Genomic DNA, 23,007 nt, shown 5'->3' with positions numbered 1-23,007 from the left:
GTCGAGACCAAGGATTCCTTAAGATTCCTTTCATTGATAGCAATTCCATGGCACTTTTTGGGAAATGTATGATTCCAATGAAAAGCTATAAAAGCATTTTACTCCCACTCACGTCTCCATTCCTCTAACGTGCCATAGCCTTAAGGTTTGAAAACTTCAGAATCTATGTGCAAACTAAGGTAGAGATGAATAATAGTATCTCCTGCCAGAAGTCTGAGCCCAGGCACCAGAAGATCCCTTGTGATCTGAAAAGATGGGGTGCGTGATTCAGTATCCACTTACCTCCCAGGGCAAGAAGGTGCCTGGCTCTTGAGTGTTCTTCTCAGGCAGCATGGTAGGAACAACCTGCTTCCATTGGCACTGGGAATTATTCCCACTTAATACATACTAGAGGAGAAACCAAAAGCAAGTTCTTTTATGAAGCTCTGATCACCTGCAGCTCTTCTTGAGTCTTCTCAGCTGCTTTTTCTCTGTGCAAAAGAAAATGGGTGTCTGAGTGAGTTAAAGTGCTCAAACAGTGAAGAGTGGAAGAACCCATCCTTGCAGGTAGACCTGCAAGCTGGGACTAAGAACCTATCTGTAAGTCATACTGAAAATGGATGGTACCTTCTCTGCATTCTTCTGATGCCGCCCGCTTCTCTTCTCTTCTCTTCTCTTCTCTTCTCTTCTCTTCTCTTCTCTTCTCTTCTCTTCTCTTCTCTTCTCTTCTCTTCTCTTCTCTTCTCTTCTCTTCCCTCTTTCTCCCTATCCTTTAGTCTGTTTACCTATTTCCAAAGTGAGGTGATTATATGGGTAGAACTTGACAATGTATTCCCATTCCCCCATCTTCCTTCCCAACCCCTCCTTCCTTCCTTCCTTCCTTCCTTCCTTCCTTCCTTCCTTCCTTCCTTCCTTCCTTCCTTCCTTCTTTCCTTCCTTTCGTCCTTCCTTTCTTACTCTTTTGCTTCCTTCCTCTGCTTCTTCCTACCTTCCTTTTATTCCTTTTTTCCTCCAGCCTCTGTTCCTCCCATCTTTGTCCCCCTCCCCTCATCATCTCCCCTTTCCTCCCATCCAATCTGAGGTCCTCCTGGCAGTTTCCGCCCATTTTCTCATGTAAAGCGCTCTTGAATTCGAGCCATCTGTTAATACAAGGCAGTGAAAAATGTTGAAGTCACATCAAATTCCACTTGCTCTGCCAGTTTGAAGTACAGATGCTTCCTGTTTTATGCTTTCCTCTCACTTTCTCTGGAGTTTAAACATGAAAATATGTTCCATGATAAAAACCAGCACATATCCCCTTTCATCAGGAAACATATTCCAAACAATGAAGGAAGGGGCCTATTTTCCCAAGTCCTGGAAGGGCCCTTGGATATTGGAGCAGCTGTACATAGAACCATAATTTCATAGAGCAAGAACATAATTATTCACAACTATCACATTTTGTGGGTGAAGAAACAGAGATCGCAGGAAAATGTTCTAATTGTTCTCATGTGTGCTGTGGGTCAACTTGCCAAAATTCACATCAGTTTACATTTTCACCCAGCATGCTTGACTTTCAATTGCTACATAATACTTTTTGCTAGGCACTGCTTTCAGAAGGCTTTTTCTTTTTTTCTTTCCTTTTTTTTCTTTTTTTCTTTTCTTTTTTTTTCTTTTTTTTTCTTTTTTTTTTTTTTTTTTTTGCTACTGGGAAAGGCCAAATCAATGAACAATGGAACATTAGCTTGAGCATCAGTCACTGCTGTGGATGGGAAACACACACACACACACACACAAACACACATTCACACACACACACTCATACACACACAAACTCACACACATGCATACACACACACACGTGCACACATACATTCACACACACACAGACACATGCATAAACACACCAGCAGGACAGCAGGACAAAGAGGCATGACCAATCACAAATCTCTTGCTAAGTACCTCTCAGCCTCAGGATGAAATTTCTCCTCCTAATCCACAAAGCGGCTGGTCTCATGATCTCTACATTCTCTCCAGCACTTTAATCTTGACTTCTTTTCTCCCCATTCACTTTGCTGCTGACTCAGAGTGTGGAACCTTGGCCAAGTTATTAATGCCATAAATCTCCATTTTCCCCGGAGTGTAAAAGAAGAATAAGACATTCTTTTGTTTTCCTAGCATACAGATGGTAAAGTATTTTGAGTTAAAGTGACAATCTTTGGAAATCAAATTAGGTTTTTCTATTTGTAGATAGTTGCTAAAGCTAGACTGATAAAAATACTGCACTGTTAGGCAATGTCTCTGGCCAGCGTTGGGTTACAGAACACTGCACTGCCTCTCCCTCTTCTTTCTTCCCACCATGTAGTATTTGGACGGCTGATGCTATAAGCCAGGGTAGGCTGTGGGTCAAGGTTCTAACATCGTGCTATACTCTTATCCCATATCATATATTTTATAAAAGCTTTTTCATAACTCAAGTGACTATAGTATGCAGCTGTGTATACAGCTGTGTCTTCTCTCTTTTTTCTGGTAACTCCTAGCTTAATACCCACCCCTCACCACCTACTGTTCTAGTACAAGATACAAACTTCTTCTTTTCCATGTTTTGCTTTTCATGTGACCTATTTCACTGTGTCCTGTATTTTATCCTCTGCTCCCTTTAAAGTCTTCCACTCTGTCATTGTCTACCCTCATTCTTCACCTCAACCACTGGGCTCTATTTGGCAGTCGAATGATTATGTTCGATGCCCTCTGGACCATGACATCCCAATGTCTAAACCTTCCAACTGTTTTTCCTTAAATATTAAAATAAGGTCTGAGATTCATAGGAGGCCTTTGGCACACTATCCCTGCCCATGGGCACACAGTACATCTTCCTAACCTTCCGTTTCTATGCCGCATTTCCCCATTCAGTCTTTGGAAACATAAACTTCCCACTAAAGTATTATCAGAACGACCTGCAAGCAGTCCCTTCATGAATGGTTAATCTTCTGCATTCGTACTCATGGTGATTCCTCAGAGAGGTGACTTCCTTATCAATGCCTTCTGTCCTCTGTCCTCACTGTTCTCTGCTTTTACAGCATTCATTATAAATGGTGGCCACTTTATGTTTCTTGCATAATGCTTTTCAAATTATATTCTGATATCTTCTCCCTCACTAGACTGTAAGTTCTAGTGTGTTTCTGTCAGCCCAGTAATTCTAGTACAGACCCTAATAGCTGGAACATTGTAAACACTTAAAACCCTTTCAAGTAAATGAGTTAATGAATGGAAGAAAAGGATACGAGCTTTTCATATGCAAGATTGGAACCATAGAAAGCAATATTTAGTGTTAAAGAAATAGGACTAATACTCATTGTGGTAGCTGGACAAGGAAATTCAGAATACTAATGTATATAACAAGCAATATCATTATGCATAAAATGCCTAACAAACAAAAGAGTCTCCAAATAGCTCTCAATACACTGCACTAAGAAATAGTTCACATAGCAGATTAAACCGCCTTTCCATAGGAGACATAAAGGAAAATGTCAGGTCATTCTCTAACAATTCTTCATCCATTCTCCCCCTAGCTCTTCTACATTCTTCTTGAGGACTCTGGCATGAGCTTCATTAACGGGACTCCCTACCTGTATCTTTGAATAGTTTTTTTTTTTAAACGAGCTTTATAGAATAAATGGGGATTCCTGATAGTTCATTCTCCTGCCCCTTCCTGCTGTGATTGGTAGTAGCTAATTCTTCTTCTAAAGCGCACAGGTGCCAGTGAGATACCTTTGACTGCCTTTAAAGCAGCAGCTCTCAACCTGGGGGTTGCGACCCCTGGGGGTTGAATGACCTTTTCACAGGGATAACATTATCAGATATCTTGCACATCAGACATTTATACTACGGTTCATAACAGTAGCAAAATTACTGTTATAAAGTAGAAGTGTAATATTTTTATGGTTGGGGGTCCCCGCAACCTGAGGAATGGCTGCAGCATTAGGAAGGCTAAAAACACCTGCTTGAACTGATCATCTCAGGGGGCTATTTTGGAGCTAGGTTGCCCATGACTTTCTTATGGTGTGACTACAGAATATATCTAACCCATCTCTGCTTGGGATGAGTATTTCTGTGTAAGAATGAGGCATTATAAAAAGAAAGAGAAAATACCCATTAGCTTGTCAATGAAAATTTCCTCAAGCACAATCTGATTGCAATTTTCCTCTTGATTGTTCTGCTCAGAATACACACTTTACCTCAAGACTAGTTATAAAGCAGGTGTCACTTGACGCTGCTAATGAGCTCACTGGCAGAATTAATCATGGTTCTCTAAGTAAAATAAAATAAACAATTCAAGAGAAAATAGAACAGCTTCCCTACCAGCCAAAAGCTTACATACACACTCTACTAGATAGAACTTCAGAGAAAATAAATTAATAACGGGTTAGCCCTCTCTACTCCTTTTCCTTTCCCTAGATATAAACAAATGATTATTGGAATTATTCCTCATATAATTGACTTAGTAAAGATAATTTCAGGGGGCTGGCCTGTTGAGAGATAAAAGTAGGAAAAGGGAAGAAAGTGAAATTAGGGTACAGGAATTTCCACCACAGACAAAGGCTTTCTATCTTACCCATGTTGATTGTTAAACCCATCTAGCTAAAGCATGTTGGTTAGATACCAATAACATCCTTGCCACCAGAGAGTGTGGCAGCCAGCGCTGCCCGGTGTCTTCCAAAGAGCCATTGTCACCTGCATCTTCCATCAAGCATGTATGTGATGGTCAGATTGAACATTGGTATGCATTAAATTCTGCAAGAAGAACAGCTTTTGAGTTGACCAAGTAGTAAAAGCCCTAGTTGATCATCTGCCAATCACCTTGTCTTTAGCAATAGCAAAACCAGCTGCTTGGGTGGGATTATATAGAATTATAAACCTTAACTCCTGGAGTCTATTGGTTAGTTAATACATGTACTTTGACTACTAGAAATATTTTTTTTAAAAAAAATTTCTCCCAGTATTGTTAACGAGACATTTGTTCATTGAAAATACAGGACACATGTGATAACTAAGATTGTTGTATCCATATATACATTATATATGTTCTTTGCCAAAAAAGTGTTACATAATAATAATGACTAACAGATGTTATCGTGATGCTCCTAGTAATTATAGCAGAATGAATATACCAATATTGTAATTATGATTCAAATATCATGTGTTTTTATAGATTGATATTTTCATGATATGTTGAAATGGAATAGAATGATTATACTCAAAAATGTTGAAGTGATAATAGAAGGGTAATAAGTTTGCCTCATGCATTAGAAATTCTGGAGAACTTATTTTCTCTACTTTATTATTGAGAATAAGTGTCCTAAAATGTATCTTGGGGCAGATAAATAAGTATAAGAGCCTGGCATAGGTGGGCAGTATGTTTATTCCCCTGTGAGGCACCTTTTAAAATCCAAATATTGAGAAATAATAGTATAGAGAAGGATGTCCTGGGACAAATCTGGAAATCACACACAGATGCCTGATCATTTCTATGTAGGTCTTACTGACCTTTGGGGTTCTTCTGGATTTATTTAAAGACTAGAGAATAAAGTGAAACTATTCAAGTGTGCAGAGAGAAGGGAACAGAAAGAGCTAATGTCTGATCTTTGCTGTGTGATAGGGATCTCTGAAGGGTTTCTTCTGTATACATTCTCATTCTCAACACAACCCAGAAGCTAAATTATTACTATTTTCTTCACCCTTAAGATGCAGAAACCAAGAGGCAGTGATGCTAAGAAACTTGCTCATGTCATACTAAGAGTGTGCTCAGACTGCTTTCTTTTGGAACCCAGGACTACTAGCCCAGAGATGACACCACCCACAACGGGCTTGGTCCTCCCCCATCAATCACTAATTTAGAAAAAGTCCTACTAGCCAAATCTTAAGAAAGCATGTTCTCGATTGAAGTTCCTTCCTTTCAGATAACCCTAGCTTATGTCAAGTTCCAAATGAAGCACATATACACACTTAGAAATCCAATGCTAACACCCATCCACAAGTGAGAGAAACCCTGTGACATTTGTCTTTTTAGTACTGGGTTATGCCATTCACTGTGAGTGTTTCCAGCTTCAACTATTTACCTTGTAATATTTTGGTTTCATTTTCCTTAACAGCTGAATTGTATCTTGCTGTAGAAATGTATCACATTTTTAGTATCCATTCATCCACTGATAGACATCTAGACTGGTTCCCATCACCTAGTTATTGTGAATGGACCAGCAATAACATGGATATGCTGATATTTTAAGCATCATCACAGAGTTAGCATTTCAATCCTTTGGGTTTTAAAGCATTATAAAGAATATAAGCATGTAATATGCATATGTTAATTTATGGTCCACTTGTATCAGAATTTCTGGAGCTTTATGTTCTCATCTAGGTCTACCTTTCATTCCATCATCAAATATTGTTTCTGTAGATAGGGTTTAAACTATTAATATATTTGTAATAAAATGGTTAACAGGATATCAAGTTGATAATTCATTAGATTAATTGTTTTTTCAAATTTTGAATGCACAAACAAGTAAAAAAATAAAACCAGCCACACTGAACCTTATAGAAGAGAAAGTGGGAAGTACACTTGAATGCATTGGCACAGGAGACCACTTCCTAAATATAACCCTAATAGCACAGACCTGAGAGAAAAAATTAATAAATGGGACCTTATGAAACTGAGAAACTTCTGTAAAGCAAAGGACATGGTCAACAAGACAAAATGGCAACCTACAGAATAGGAAAAGATCTTCACCAACCCCACATTAGACAGAGGGCTGGTCTCCAAAATATACAAAGAACTCAAGAAATTTGTCATCAAAATATCAAATAATCCAATAAAAAATGGGGAACAGACCTAAACAGCAAACTCTTAACAGAGGAATCTAAAATGGTTGAAAGACACTTAAGGAAATGCTCAACATCTTTAGCCATCAGAGAAATGCAAATCAAAACAACTCTGAGATTCATCTTATACCTATAAGAATGGCCAAGGTCAAAAACACTGATGACAACTTACGCTGGAGAGGATGTGGGGTAAAGGAAACACTCTTGCGTTGCTGGTGGGAGTTCAAGCTGGTACAGACACTTTGGATATCAGTATGGCAATTTCTCAGATAATTAGAAAACAACCTACCTCAAGACCCAACAATACCACTGTTGGGAATTTATCCAAAGAATGCTCAATCATACCACAATGACACATGCTCAACTATGTTCATAGCAGCAACATTTGTCAAAGCCAGAACCTGGAAACAACCTAATTGCCTCTCAACTGAAGAATGAATAAAAAAAAAAATTGTGGTACATTTCTACAATGGAGTACTACACAGCAGAAAAAAACAATGACATCTTGAAATTTGTGGGCAAATGGATGGATCTAGAAAACATCATACTGATTGAGGTAACCCAGACCCAGAATGTCAAATATATTATGTGCTTACTCACAAGTGGCTTTTAGACATAAAGCAAAGAAAAACAAGCTACCATTCACCATCCCATAGAACCTAGACAACAAAGAGGACTCTAAGAAAGACATTCATGGATCCAATCTACATGGGGAGTATATAAACACAAGATATCATAAGTAAATTGGGGGTGTGGGGATCATGAGAGTGGGTAGAAGGGAAGGTGAGAGAAAGGGAGGGGAGTGTAGAAAAATATATAGCTCAAGAAAAACAATTTAAAAAGGAAGTAAAAAATATGATTAAAACTCACTGGATCTGTTCATTAAAGTTAGATAAAGAATTATAGTAGAAGCAGTTAATTCTGCATAAATAGGACATGATTCTTCCCTTGTGTATACAATAAGAGTCTCTCATTTGCCTAAAATTAAGTACGTAAGATAAAGATGATATTGGAACTTCATCAAAAGAAAACTATTTCACTCCATATGGGAAAAGTATGCAACATAACACATTTCATGTATATTTAGATATTTTATTGGTATCCTGGTGCATACAAACTTGAGAAAAAGACACTTTATTGATTTTCTTTCATTTGTATGACTGAGTCAGAGCTTCTGACATCTATTACAATGTTTTCATTAGATCTAAGTGTTTCATCACAAGCAAAACCTAAATTTTCCTAGTTTAGGGTTGTTCTTGATTGGATCATTCCTCTATTATGTAACTAAAAATGAATTTTCCCCGTGTGTTCTTAATGGAGAAGCTGGTTCTCCCTTCTACAATACATGGCTTCAAGGTCTTCTGCTATTGTGCTACATTGGGAAGGATGAGCTTAGTATAAAGGGGCAGATGTGTATGTGGCCCTCCATGCATTCTTAAGTGTGTTGGCTAATGATGGGTGCCTTCTGCTCCACTGGCAAGAATTCCCACCTGGATTCAAAGAGATCTGGACTTTACCCTTGCTGTCTTTTCAGAAGCGTGGAGCATTTGGTCATCATCTTGCCACTCTCTATGATAGGTCTGGTTCAAGAAATATGCCAAAAATGTTGAAAGTAATTTTCAGCAAAGTTTTAGAATTTCTGAAAATAAAATGCACATATATCAGCTTTGCCTTAACTTTGCATAGTGAGTTGAAATGGTTGTTGTCACACTTATCTTGGTAAACTAAACACATATTTTGCAAAATGGGTATTTCACAAAAAAAAGAAAAGTACTGAATCTCAGAAAATATTTTATCCTTTGTGATGGAATGCTAGCAGCTGAATCTGAAATTTGCCAAAATACTGGAGCAAGGGAACAGTTAGATGAGTAATCTAAGTTTGGTAATATGTAAAATTGTTTTACCCTGGATTTCAATTCTGTTGGTATTTCATAATTGCAAATGTGAATTTAGTTAAAACACAGATTGACATTGTTGCAAACTCTAGCCCAAGGCACAAATCATTGTATTTTTAGGACAAAAACAAAATATGAAAGAAAATCCAAACTCTAAATTTCTCCAGTTATATAAAATTAAAGAAAAATAAGACAAAAATTAGCATAGGCTAGATGACCTTGTGTCCAGGAACAAGATTTACCTGCCCTTCCTGTCTTCAACAGAACTTGATGGTAATGTAAACTCAAGCTTCTCAGTTAAGGTTGGTCATCTGTGCTTAAGAGTTGATGAATGGATTAGTAACTCTGGGCTTCAGAGGTTTGTGGTATCTGTTAGTATGTTCTTGTGGATTATAATCTTGAAGGGGATTGGCTGCCATAAAAATATGAGCTATGTGTAATTACTCCCACCTGCTGGGTAAAATCTTTATTACATAGGCATTACACTTGACCAACATGATGAGGTAAGAGGGAATTAAGTGTGAGCCACCATATCCCCAGGTTATGAAGATAATCTTTCTTTCATGGTGGCTCAACTCAAAAAGGACACTGTCAAGATTTGGCCATTCTATGAACAAAGAGAGAATAACCTCTCTAAGAGAAACACAAAAGTAAATGGACAACTTGGGACCAAGGATTCCCCACGTTTACCCAGTAGCTGGTTCAGCAATTAGGGCAAAAAGACTCATAAGAGATGCTTCCAGACAGAGCGGTCCTCAGCTCTGAATTTTGAAAACATGTTCTTGATCATTGAACATACTGTATATTTGCTTTTTTGACTTGTCTTGGTGTATGGGAAATCATTGACTTCAGAAGTAGGAGTAAGCTTCCAGCTCTTAAGGGCACCATTTTCTAAAGGGTGGCAGGAGTCTACAAGGCAAAAATAGTTTCTAATGAGTGGTTCTTCTGGAACAAGCAGAATTTTTGTTCTTTAGTTATTGGGAAATTTCCTGTAGGAATCAGACCTATCCAAATCACATACAGCATCAATGTATTACCATGGTAATGACTTCTTTTATCTTTGTCCGGAAGTAAAAAAAATAAATAAACAATTGAGGAAAAGCTTGAAAACATACTGTTTAACATTTTATTTTGTTTCATTTTGCATTGTTCATTGCCTCCTCTCTACACCAGAAGTCTTACAAGTTCCAAAAGTCTGATGTTAGTGTTTTGTCCCCAAAAATTATAGCTATCATCTTCAGTTGACTATGAGACCATACTTCTCACAGTATGAAAGTCTGTGGCTGCTCCTTTTAACTCTTCCTTCTGCCCTGGGAAAGCTAATGTGCTTAGCCTACTAACAAAAAGTGTTGAGTCAGGAATGTAACTCAATATAAGTTTGTTAGGCCTTGAGTGTGGCTGTTATGTCATTAACAAAGTGGAATTTTCTGCTCTTTACCAACAGAAGTATGGAGGATAGTAGATAATGCACAATTTATGAGCTACTATGTTTTCCTTTTTTAAAAAGTTTTTCAAGATGTGGGTTTTGTTTTTTCGGTAGCCTTGACTCTCCTGGAACTCACTCTGTAGACCAAGCTGATGGTGAACTCATAGAGGTCCTCCTGCTTCTGTCTCCCAAGTGCTGGGATAAAAGGCATGTGCCACCATCACCCAGCTTATGACCTAATATTAAAAGTCTTTTTTAACTAGTTCTGTGACTTCAGTGTTAGTCATGTTTGATAAATGTGCATAAGCTTGAGAGAGAGAGGATAAAGTCATGAATAAAGAAAATAACTTAGAGATAATAAACTGAGGTCCTCAAAAAATGGAGTAAAAATTTTATACTGGGCCACATGGAAATGGAAGGCACACAATGAGTCTAGATTATTTATGTTGTGTTTTCTTTAAATATTTTAACTGTAATGAGCTAACTACAGAGACATTTGACTGTGGGAACTGCAAAGCTAAACCAACATAAAGGTATCTTGACTTCAAAAATTGGTGTCTAAGGCTATGTTGCTTTGGGAAAAAAGGTTCTGCATTTGTTTCCACAGACAAGGAGACATTGTGGATTCCTTTCAGGCTAATATATTTTGATCAAACAAGACCCCATAAAAGGTCTCCAATGGAAACAACGGCCCAGGTGATCCAACATCCATAACAGCTTCAAGGCTGAGCTGTACCAACCACACAATATACACCAGTCAGGATTTGAAATTATCTCAAATTTTCTCAGGGACACTTAAGATAATTCATCCGCATTCAGCAGGAAGCAGTTTGGAGAAAAAAACCTCCACATTTCCAAGAGTTGTAGGGTATGGATGGTCTTTGGTTATTTGGTAGGTCATGGATGTTTGTTATATTTAGGGGAATAAAAGAAATAGGATAAAAAGACAACTATTAATCTCAGATATCTTACATTGTCATGTATTTAAACTAATTTTGTTACACTGTGTGTATGTTTCTATTCTTGTTTAAAGGACTTTTATATATTGATACTAATTTAAGGTCAATTTTGTTATACAATATGTATATTTCTACTTTTATTTAAAGTATTATGTCTTTATTTATTATAATTTAATGTATTCAATTCATTTAAAATGTAATATATAGTTAAAATGAAAATTAATAGTCATGTACAATATTCAACTTATAGTAATATTAGGTTTTCTAGATATGCAAAGATATATTTCAGTTGAAAAGGTAATCTTCAAATGCTTCAAAGACATACAAAATATAGCATTTAAAATGTTTTAAGAACCTAGACTTTTCTCAACAGTAAGACACATTTGCTCCTGGTAACACTAATTACTTCAAGAGGATGATGGGCATCGAAGAAGCTGCTTATGGAGTTTGCTTTCAGTGTGGTGAGACACATTGCCATTTTGACAAGAAACTGCTCTTGCTTGGACTGCTTGACAATATGTTGTATAACTGGACATGCAGGACCAATAGAAAAATGCCTGTTCAAGTTGCCAAAACAAGGTGGGACAGTTCTTCAGAGTCCCTGCTTCATGAAAGAGTCTGTCAAACATTCTATAGGACAAAGAAGAAAGCGACTGACAAACTTTGTCAAAATATGTTGGACAATATTTCAAATTTCCTGCTTCACTGAGAAATCTTCCAGATACTCTAAGCCTGTAGGCTGAAGATGGATGTCCCAAAGTTACAGAAGAACCTGGGAGACTGTCCAGGCAGCTAGGTGTCTCTATCATTTCTAAAGTTTTTGAAGTTTCTTACAAAGTACTTCCTGTTTACTCAGGTAGTATTCTATAATTCTGGAGTCTTTTATTGAAGATTAGATAGATATAATTATGGATTTCCTTATTTATGAAAAAAGATAAATTAGATATAAAATTTAGACTCACAAAGATAAAGTAGATAATGGAGTATTTTCTTTAATTTTACCAAATACAAATAGACTAAATATTTGTAACTGTAATTCCTGCTCGATAACTGTTTTTATATGTGATTTTACAACATTAAAGTTAAAATCTTCCTTTTTAGGTGGACAGAACAGGGGAGGGAGATGTTATGGAATGCCCTTCTGTGTGCTGCAAATATGTGCTACTTTTATTGGTTGATGAATAAAGCTACTTGAGCCTATGGCAAGCTATAATATAGCTAGGTGGGAAATCCAAACAGAGATACACATGAAAAATGGCAGAGCCCAGAGAGAAGCCAGTGAGCTACCAGAGCAGCAAGATGTACTAGAGAACAGGAAATAAATGAAGCCCTTTGGCCGTCCACAGATTATTAGATATGGGTTGATTTAAATGTAAGAGCTATTCAGTAATAGCCCAATCCATCAGCCAAGCAATTATAATTAATATTAAGCCTCTAAACAATTATTTTATAAGCACTTGGAGGGACTGGCAGGCAGGAGAGAAATTGGTCCAGTGGGACCCAATGAGAGAGAAAAGCTTTCAACTCTACACCTGCCTCTGCCTCCAGAGTGCTGGGATTAAAGGCCTGTACCACCACCATCTGGCTTATGACCTATTATTAAAAGTCCCTTTTTCATGCCTCTGTGGTTCAGTGTCAGATGTGTGTGTGTGCACATGTGTGTGTATGTGTGTGTGTAAACATATTCAACCATATAAACATTTCATTCTTATTGTTCTTACCCTGTGGTCCCCTTGCCCCTTAATCATTAATTATTTTATATTCTCTTTGTGCCCCTTGCTTCTTGGTTTAATTCTTTTTCTCTTTCAATGTGACCTATAACTACATCATCATCTTAAGCACCACAGGAAGTACTAATTTCATATTTCTTCCTCTGCTAAACAAAAAGTTCCCAACCAATAGAGAAGCATAATTTATATGCATTCTACACCTAGTTTTGAACTTGGAGAACTTCCAGGCATGAAAATGATCTCTTGAAACTGCTTCGGTCCTGCTGTCTTCCTGAAGCACAGCAGAGAATAAGCTGCCCCCAGCTAGTCCATGTCTCTAAGCTGCTGTTAGTCTCTAGTTCCTCCAGTGAAGGAAATCAATGCTCTAGACCTGTGTTCACCAGGAAAGAAATCAAGATACTGATATATGTTACTCTTATTCTTTTTAATATACTGCTCTTAAGTCTTACCATGTGAAAATAACAATTTTCAATTTCTCAACCCTTTTGAAGAACTGCCATCCACTCTCAATGTGATTGCATTGCCAAGGTAAAATTTAGCAAAATATTCCAAATGGAAGTTGAATGGATTAATTGAAAAACCTACTGCTTTATTTTTTTTTTCTCCGTTTGTCAAAGGTTGACTACTGCCACCAACCAGTGCTGATTTGGCCTTAGGTCTTTGGGCCCAATAAAATAGTTCCTTTTTCCTAGGCAAATGGCTCTGTCTTAGAAATGGCTGTCTTAGGACTGACTCTTCTGCCTTTGGAGTTGTCTTTATTTTAAGGAACATCTTTTCAAATCTTTGGATGAAAAATTTCCAAAGGGCCAGTGGTGAATTCTAAGCTCCCCTGTGTAAGGAGAGTCATGGAAAACTTAAGATGGAAGCCCATTTCACACTGCCTCTCTGTACACTTACAATACCTGTAAGGAAAGTGGGGTTAGCACCCCGAATATGAGATGTGGCTCCTGTTCTTATGTACATTGGAGTTAATGCGACTAAGACATAAGTAATCCATATCACGACAGGACAGAAGGAAACGCTAGTAGAGAAACAAGAAGAGCTCAATCGCAGGGCAGAGAAAGGAGTCATTCTCTTCACTGGAAAATTTCTAGATGAGGCCACAGAGGGTTTGTGTTCAATTATGTGTTTTTGTGATCCCTTGATCGCTGCTGCCTTGCATGGCTACAATAGAAGCCCTGTGATGTCATCGGATGTGCGAACCTCTCCAACTCAACCCTTAGCATTATCCCTGCTTTGTAACATGGGACCACAAATGTCCTGGGAATGCTTACCACAGACGCTATGAAGGCCACTTAGAAACAGAAACATCCGCCGTTGCCTTTCAAACATCAAAAAGCAGAAGGTTTTCAAGCACGGCAGATGTGTTTGGCCAGCCCCTTGCTCGTGTTAATGGTCACAGATGGTCATAGCAACTGACTTCACTCCGAAATGGAACCATTTCAGCCCCGCTCAGTTTTTCCTTAGGCATGGGTTTGGATGCCATATTTATCAAGACATCCACTTGGAAGTGAATGTTACGCTGTGAAGAGCCATTATAGATGACATGCCAAACAATGAGTTATGCAGGGCCAATGCCTGCTTCAAAAGCTGATCCCACTCATTTTGTTTGTTCTACTCACGGACTGCTTAGGGAAGTGGGAGCAGGGAAAGGCAGCAATCTGTTTTGGCCCTTTGTTTTGTAAGCTGGTAATTACTTGCAGAGCTCAGTGGGCACTGTGCTTAGCTCACACCTGGAAACCGAATTCTGCGCTAGGCAGTGGCCATGGTGCTATTGACACATCTCCAGATACCACTTTTCCAATTGAAATGCAGACATATGTAGACATGGCCCCAGTGTCAGCCCCTGTTTTCCGTAATGCTTTCCTTGGCTCAACCAGATCTTTTTATTTTATTTTTCCCTTCTTCTTCTGTCAACACTGTTTTAACAGTGAGTTACATTATCTGGTGACATCAGAGGAAGCACAGTTACGGGTGTCGGCTTGGCAGGAGTCGCCACTTATGACAGATTTGTGACAAGCTGCATTTTTCTACCATTTTCATCGTGAGTGATGAAGGATTCACACTTGGGAAGACGACATGGACCTCCCTTGATGGAAATGGTGCTATGTCTCATTGAACTGCTATTGCTTCTGCACTGAGGGGAGGGGACCTGTGATCTTTGACTAATCCTTCCCTATAGTGCGAATCCATCCCCGGAACAGATTGCCTGCATCTATAGATAATAGAGGCTTTACTGGCACTAAAGTCAGAGTGGGTTTCAAATCCATTAAGTTTAATGGTTTGTATAATGATTGGATGTGACTGAGGAAACCACCGGAGGACCAATCCATGGACAGCTTAGGGACGGATACTGTCCCTCATCAGAGTGGACCTTGAGCTAAGGCTTGTTCCATTGTGAAGCACAGCTTTCCTTCTTTACTTTGCAGCTGCATCAGCATGCAGCAAATTAAGTAAAGTTTGTTCTAATTTGAGCAAACGTTTGAAGTATTTTCACTAATGAGTTTGAACTTGGCACGTTTTCTGTTGTTACTTTTTGCCTCCTAGTTTGAAAGGTTCTGCATATTTTATTAGTGAACCAATAGTTTCTCATGTGGAACAGATATAAAGCAAATCTGAACCCCAATTTAGACATGACCAAACCTCCAGAGGTTAAAAACGTTCAGCTCCATCTGGTAGGAGAGATGAAGGACCATGACTCAGCATAAACACTCAGTTGTGCCACTGTGTGTGTGAATCCCTAGAGACTCAGCTTGTTCCGCAGTGCCTTCTCTTGGAGAAGTTCTTGACTCTGGTACCAGTTTTCATTCAAATCCACTGGGGAATGAAATAGTTCTGTTTTGGTTTCTCAGTTCATTCTGAAAGTCTGCTAGGAAGACACGGGAAGGAGTCAGTTCAACAACACTCAATGGCAGAAAGAAGATACCTCCGTTTAGTAATTGTGCAGAATACAGAACTTAAAGATTAGTCTAAATATATAGCTAAGTAAAATGAGGTAAAATTAAAAAATCTACCCAGGAATATCAGGTGTATACATTAAAATGGACTGCCCGACACACACACACTCATATCCCCATGATCCAACAAAAGTAGAAAATTTGAGTTAGAGGTGAGGATGCCACTTTATTGTGTCTAAATCCAGATGAAAGTGTTATATTTATTCACTCTTTACCCTCAGGGTCTAGAGAAATACATAACTCATAGCAGGAACTCAATGTATGCGGCACATAGGTGAATGATGAATATGTAACCCTCATGGCTGAGATGACTGTGTTTCAGTTCTCCATGCGTTGATGTTCTTTTAGGGGAAAAAAAGGAGGAAAAGAAATGATCTCAAAATAATTCAACACTGATTGATATTCTTCCCAGACCTGCCTTCCGTCCTATAGATCTCTTCCTGAGAAAAACAACAGCCAGGGATTTTTGTGGCTATCACAGTCAATGATAGGTTTGGAGTATGATAAGATGAAGAAAATGGCTAAATAGAAGAGTAGGTGCCTAGTAACATAGAATTTGAAATAATGGCTCTCAGCAATGGAGTTTTGACAGGAACACGTGATGAGAGAATATAATCCCCACCCTGTTGATGGTATCTGGTATAAATTGAAAAATGAATTGAATGGTACAGCACAGTGTGTATTCTGTAGCCCCAAGCAACATGCAGCGATCTTTGGGACCTCCACCTCTGTCTTTTTGAATAGTTAAAATCAGTAGGGGAATGAAAAGCAAGGGAGGAAATGGTTTTATTATCAGTAAGTAGCCTGGACCTCTGTAAATGTTTGTTTTGATATATGTAAGAATTTCTCTCTACCTAGTTTGCAGAGAGAATTCTTTTTATCCCCAGATATGCGTGAGGATCTGAAGAGGGGGGGAAGAAAAACAGAGTAAAGAGGAGTTTCTTTATCTAATAATTTCATTTTAAAAATGATGTCCCTGCCAGTCCATACTTAACAGCATTGCATTACTGATTTACTCATAATTCTAGTGAACTCAGCGTTTAGTGTGTGACTGACTCATCTCAAAGATTCACAGACCATAATGTGCCGGTATCATGGAGGATAAAGAAAAATGAACACACATAATGATTGGAGGGGTAGATCCAATCCCAGAAATCAGATAATTCAATGCATCAAAACTAATGGAGTGCCTATCTTAGGGTTTCTATTGCTTTGAAGAGACACTATAACCATAGCAACTCTTATAAAGGAGGAACATTTAATTGGGGTGGCTTACATTTTCAGAGGTTTATTCTGTTATCATCATCATGTGTCATGGTGGTGTGCAGGCAGAGATGGTGCTGGAGAAATACATAGTGTCCTGCATCTTGACTTGCAGGCAACAGGAAGTGGTCTGTCTCACTAGGAGTAGCTTGAGCATATATGTAACCTCAAAGTCTGCCTCCACAGTGACACACTTCTTCCAATAAGGCCATGCCTCCTAATAGTGTCACTCCATTTGGGGGCCATTTTCTTTCAACCCACTACAGTGCTTATCATGTGTCAGATACTAAATATTGGTCTGACTGATGCACTGCTCTTTGTTCCTGGGGGTCTGTGTTTGCCTGTGTTATAACACCTCCATTGCATGTACTCAATAATATTGTGAGTCTCCTTGGGTTGGAAGCACGGAGCTGCATTGTAAGAGTGTTTACTTTACATTAGATTAGCCTCGTTCTTGTAAAACCCCAGAGTGGCATATGTGTGGAAGTAATTTAGCTTTCTACTGAGAAAACCAAGGTCTCATCTTTTTTTTTTCCTATATGCAACAGGTTTGAGATATAATAAGGTAAAGAAAGCAGTTAAATAGAAGACTCCATGCTTTATAAGTTAGAACTTTAAATATTAGAATAAGGACAATGCATTTTGATAGTTAATCAAGAATAAATTTTGGAAAGCAAGCTGTTTTTAAACAGAAGATCCATGTACAGGGACATCTGTGATAAAAGGCCATTTTAGGGAAACAGGAGAACCTCTGACTTCTCACTCAGATTCTCAATATTTCTGCTCAAAATTGACCTTCTCTGCCAGGGACACCTACTCACCCTGCCCCTCCATACCACTTTGCTCTCTGTTACCACCCTATGTCTCTGCCACTCTCCCCTCAGACACATTGTGAGTGCCTTCCTTGGCTTGTTTGTCCTGTCATTCTAACACAAGCTCTGTCCAGGAAGGAACTTCTTAAACTATCCCTTCTGTTACTCTGTTTTCTATTACTATCACAAAATAGCTGATGATCAATGCTGCATTTTAAAAAGCGTTTATTTAGGTTATAGTTCTGGAGACTCAAGGGCATGGTGTCTTGCCTTTCCTCTGGTAAGAACTCCACGGCAGATGGTATCATATATAGGGAAAGCACATTCAGCGCAGAGGTATTGCAGAATATTATTTAAAGGACATTATCTCATCACACCCACATCTTAAGGTTCCCACTACCTGTTAGCAATACTGCCTGAGGACCAAAACACATACATATGAATCCCTAGATCCAGTGAAACTCAACCCCTAGGTGAGGTTCCGAGCCTCCCATGTTAGGCCATGACACATTTTGTTTGGTGGACCTATGTTCCGAAACACCTTTCTTCGGTGATCACACAGGCTACAGTTCTCTGCTATGGGTGATTTTGGGGAAAAGAAGAAGCTGCTAAGATGGGGAAGTAGGTGTTAGACCTGATTAAGGTATTGCATGCTCACCTGTAAGGAAGCAGCTCAGGTGGCTACAATGCTTGGTAGGCACACACACACACACACACACACACACACACACACTACCCCACCTTACCCCAGTCATATGACCACGTTATTCAACTGTGTAGAGACAAGCTGTTTTCTTTTTCCAGAGCTCTGTTTGGGTGGTCTTCTTCAGACATCAAAATCATGCCAAAATTCACTTTCATAAGATGATTGTTTTAATTGTCTTTCCCTTGAGTTATCAATGAAAAGATAGTGAAAGACTACAGCTATGAAACGTGCACATTTGTGATTTCTGAGAGTAAAGATGAAATGATTTGAGAGCAAGGTTCATTTGACCAAAAGAAAATAAATCCCCCTATTGCTAGCAATTAGGAGTTAATTTGGCTTAGGAATCCCGGAGTTGGACTTTGGGAAGTTAATGATTTGGTGAGGAGCTGCCTTAGAGTGGGAGGATGGGAGTAAGCAGATGGATGGAAAAGTCACTATAATTGGAGGCTCAGTTGTGACCAGCAAATGAGGTTAGAGGGTAATAAAAATGTGACATCTGATTACTTCCTTATAATTCTAAATAAAAGACAGTTATTTTAATCCAGTGACAAAACTAGGAACTTCCTTTTTCCTTGAAATTAGAAGAAACTAGGAAATACAGAGAAAAGGAGAATGATGTTTCTTTTGTTATATGTTGAATTGCATGCTTTCCCAAAGAAGTATTATTGTCTTAACAATGAGAGTCATGGACCAAGATTTCCTCCAGAAACAGAGTCTCTGTGTGGAAACTGGTTGAGGTGAGGTCATTTGGGAGTAAAGCAGTCATTTCCAGCATTCATGATATCTTTATAAAAAGAGTGAGGACCATGAAAAGATACTTAATAAGAATGCCATTTGTAAGCAGAGGCGGTTGCAGGGGTGATGCGTAGGAGAGACTTGGCGGAGAGAATGTGACCCCGCTAACACTTTTATTTCAGACTTCCATGCTCCAGGAACTGTGAGACAATAAACTTTTGCTTTTTAAGCCCAAAGTGTGTTCTATGCTGTTACACTATCCCTAAAAAACTAATACATCTTCCTAGACTCGTGTGAGGAAGAAACGACAGAGGGTTGCATTAAAAATGAGAATGCTTGACAGTGGCTTCTCATTCCTGGCCATGTCAGAGAAGAAGGCTTGTGCTGTCTAGAAGCTTGTAGATTCCTCTTCTCCCAGATCAGGAAGAAGAGGATAAGTGCTGTCAGTGAAGGAGGATAGCTAAGATCAGGAGCTGTTGCCTCCTACTTCTGGGAGGAAAGGTCATGAGGGTCACGTTACAAACCAAGAGGCTAGCTGGAATTAGCCCTGGCTTTAGAGGATCCAGACAGTCAAGGTCAAGTCAAAATGACTTTATTTAAAACTAGCCATTACACCTCCCCTACATTTTTTCAGACATGACATCAATGCCTAAATCAAATTATTGCATTTCCATCTTGTGGCATCAGTCAGCTTTGTATTTACAGCCAATAGACTTCACCTAATTTGGGAGTAAAACAGTGGCTAAAAAAAGAAGCTATCATGGTTGGACCTTATCCCGGCCAGCCTATCAAGAAATCGAAATAGAAAAATTAGAAGCTTCAGCCATCCATGGGAAACTTTGCAAGGCCCTGCCACAAAGTAAAACCTATAGAAAGGGCCAAGATATAGTTTCAGAGTAGAGTATATGTTTAGCCCTCTTAAAGCCTGAAATTCAATACCCAGTATTGTGGCAGAGGGGAATGGGAGAGACCTTCATCAAAGACAGAGGTGACACAGGCATTGAGACATTGATGGTGTTACCCTATGAATACTTACAAGCCTGTGTCTTCTGGGCAGCATTTATTTTCAACAACCCATGGATGCTTCTCTGTTTCCCTCTCAGGGAGAACCAGAGCTGACTGAAAGTTTCTGTCTGATGTGTCCTACACTTCTCACAGTGACTTCCACATAGTCCTTCCAATGCCATTCATCTTGTCAATCAGAACGCTTTCTTGACTTCCTTGGAGGAAAGCTTGCTGGGAGAATCGTCCTGGAAGGGAAGAGGGAAGGCTACCAAGAGACACTGTCATTTCCAAGGTCAGCAGATTAGTTAAACAGACCGAAGAAGAAAAGTGTAAATTTATTTATTTTAAAAATTAAAATGCTTAGTAAATTTGTTTTGATATTAAGAAGGGGAGCTAAAAATTTAAATCTATCAAAATGAACCATTTGGTATTAATTTTTATGAGGCTTTTTGAGCACTTTGTATATGCTTGCACATGCAAATGGTTTTACACTTAAGCAGCTGGGGCCGTCTATCTGTTGCTATTGTTGAGCCATTGCTTGTGGTACCCTGCAAAGTTTTGGAAGAAGAAAAGGAAGGAAGCAATATAAGAAGAGGATTGGATTAGGTCAGGTACAGTGATATGATATTCTACCTATGTTATTCAATCAATAGACATCAATTGAGAATTGGCAGACAGATGGAAAACCAGATATATCTAATTTAACATATTTAAAGTAATATATATATTCTCTATGAAACATTAATCAGTACTATATTTACAGTTCAAAACATTTATTGGATTTTTTCCTATTTTGTTTTTATTTTAAAATAAGAAATTTAGTAAATATTATTTTAAATGGTATACTTAATAATAAAGTTATTATATACATAAGTCCAGTTAGCAAATAGTTATTATATTTTAGCAGGCCCTGGAAATACAATAATAACAAGATAGACATGTACAGTCCTTGGTCCCATGGTTCTTAGCTGGAGGAGATATGGACCTGAAGCAGGTGGAACATGACAGGTCTCCCCAGAATTACTTCAGGAAGAAAACTCTCTGAGATTGAAATCCGGAAATGAGGGTGATTCATCAAGAAAAGAGAGCAAGGAACAAGAAGGGATTGAGGTCAAAGGACAAGGACAGCTGAAACGAATTCAGCCTGCATAGCAGCAGAACAGGAAGGTGGTAGTTGAGATCTTGGGAGAGAAGGAATGGGGAGAAATGGGGATAGAAATAGATGCAGAGATGGTTAATGACCTTGTATTTTAGGTTAAAGATTTTTCCATTTCATTTCACTCTGAAAGTAGTAGAGGACTTAGATTCAGCAATTAAGAAAGAGGCAGGTAGATCTCTGGGTTCAAGACCAGCCTGGTTTACTGAGCAAGATCCAGGACAGCCAGGGCTGCACAGAGAAACCCTGTCTCTAAAACCCAAAGGGAGAGGATGTTGTTCAGCTTTTCTTATGGAGGACAGACTATGTTTGACAAGGCCAGATGGGTTATGGGAGGTGGCTGTTGAACAAGACCTCGGTTTGCCTAGAGTTCCTAGTAAGGGTAGAGAGATAAATACATGAATCAAGCATATGCTGAAGAGATAGGAAAGTCAAAGATATGAGTACTTGTAACAACCTAGCAACCCATGATTAGTCCTGGGATCCCCCGGAAGGTGAAAAGACAAAATTAACCCCACCAAGCAGCCCTCTGACATCCACATGTGCGCTATGGCATGCATGCCCACATGAATACAACTCACATGTACGTACATAAATAAAAAAGAAATTAAGATGTAAGATAGACAGGACTTGGTCATTTTTAAAATTGAGAGGCAAGGAAGAGGAAAGAATGCAGGCATTCTGACCAGTTATAGGTTCCTGTTACAGTTTCCATCTAGTGCAAAAAGATAAGACATGCCTTTTATGAGGGTTGCGGGGCACTTTTACCTGTGAGTGTAAGCATTTCAAATAGAAATCACAATGGTTCGGCAGCTTAGCAGCAATTAGTTCTCTCAGGTCTATGGCCTCTCCAGTCATAGGCTAGGTTAATATTACTAGCCTTGAATTATCTTCCACTGAGTGAATTTTTTTGTGCCCAATTAGATGGCTGTTAATTACCCTAAAAACATGAGTACCGATATTGTGCCATTGTGGGTAGCATGCAGTCCAATCATCATCATAGTTTGTGGGCTTTATAGCTAGTAAGACCACCAATCTCTCCTCTCCCATGGAAGCTTATATAATACCTTCCAATAACATGACGTCAGTCTTCAAGGAGGAAGCTTCCAGATCAATTAATAATTCTATTAATCCAAGTCCTATGTATAAAAGGCATGTTATCTCCAGAAATAGTAATTTATCTTCAAATTCTAGGAGACAACCAAGGGCAATGCCAATAGCCTGTATTTTGGGAAATTATTCTCTTAAACTCTTTTGATTGACAACCCAAGAGGTGGGTTTTTTATTTTTTATTTTTTTTCTGTTTTTTTAAGACAGGGCTTCTCTGTGTAGTTTTGGAGCTTGTCCTGGAACTCTCTTCGTACACCAGGCCGGCCTAAAACTCACAGAGATCCGCCTGCCTCTGCCTCCCATGTGCCACCTCTGCTTGACCCAAGAGGAGGTTTCTTATGCCTGTCACTGGGGTAGTTTTTAGATTGTCTATGACTCGTTGAGTCACACCTAATGACATAACTTCACTTAAACTG

The sequence above is a fragment of the Microtus pennsylvanicus genome, chromosome 9, assembly GCF_037038515.1.
Source record: "Microtus pennsylvanicus isolate mMicPen1 chromosome 9, mMicPen1.hap1, whole genome shotgun sequence".
Classification (NCBI taxonomy): Eukaryota; Metazoa; Chordata; class Mammalia; order Rodentia; family Cricetidae; genus Microtus; species Microtus pennsylvanicus.
This window is presented reverse-complemented; position numbering follows the sequence as displayed.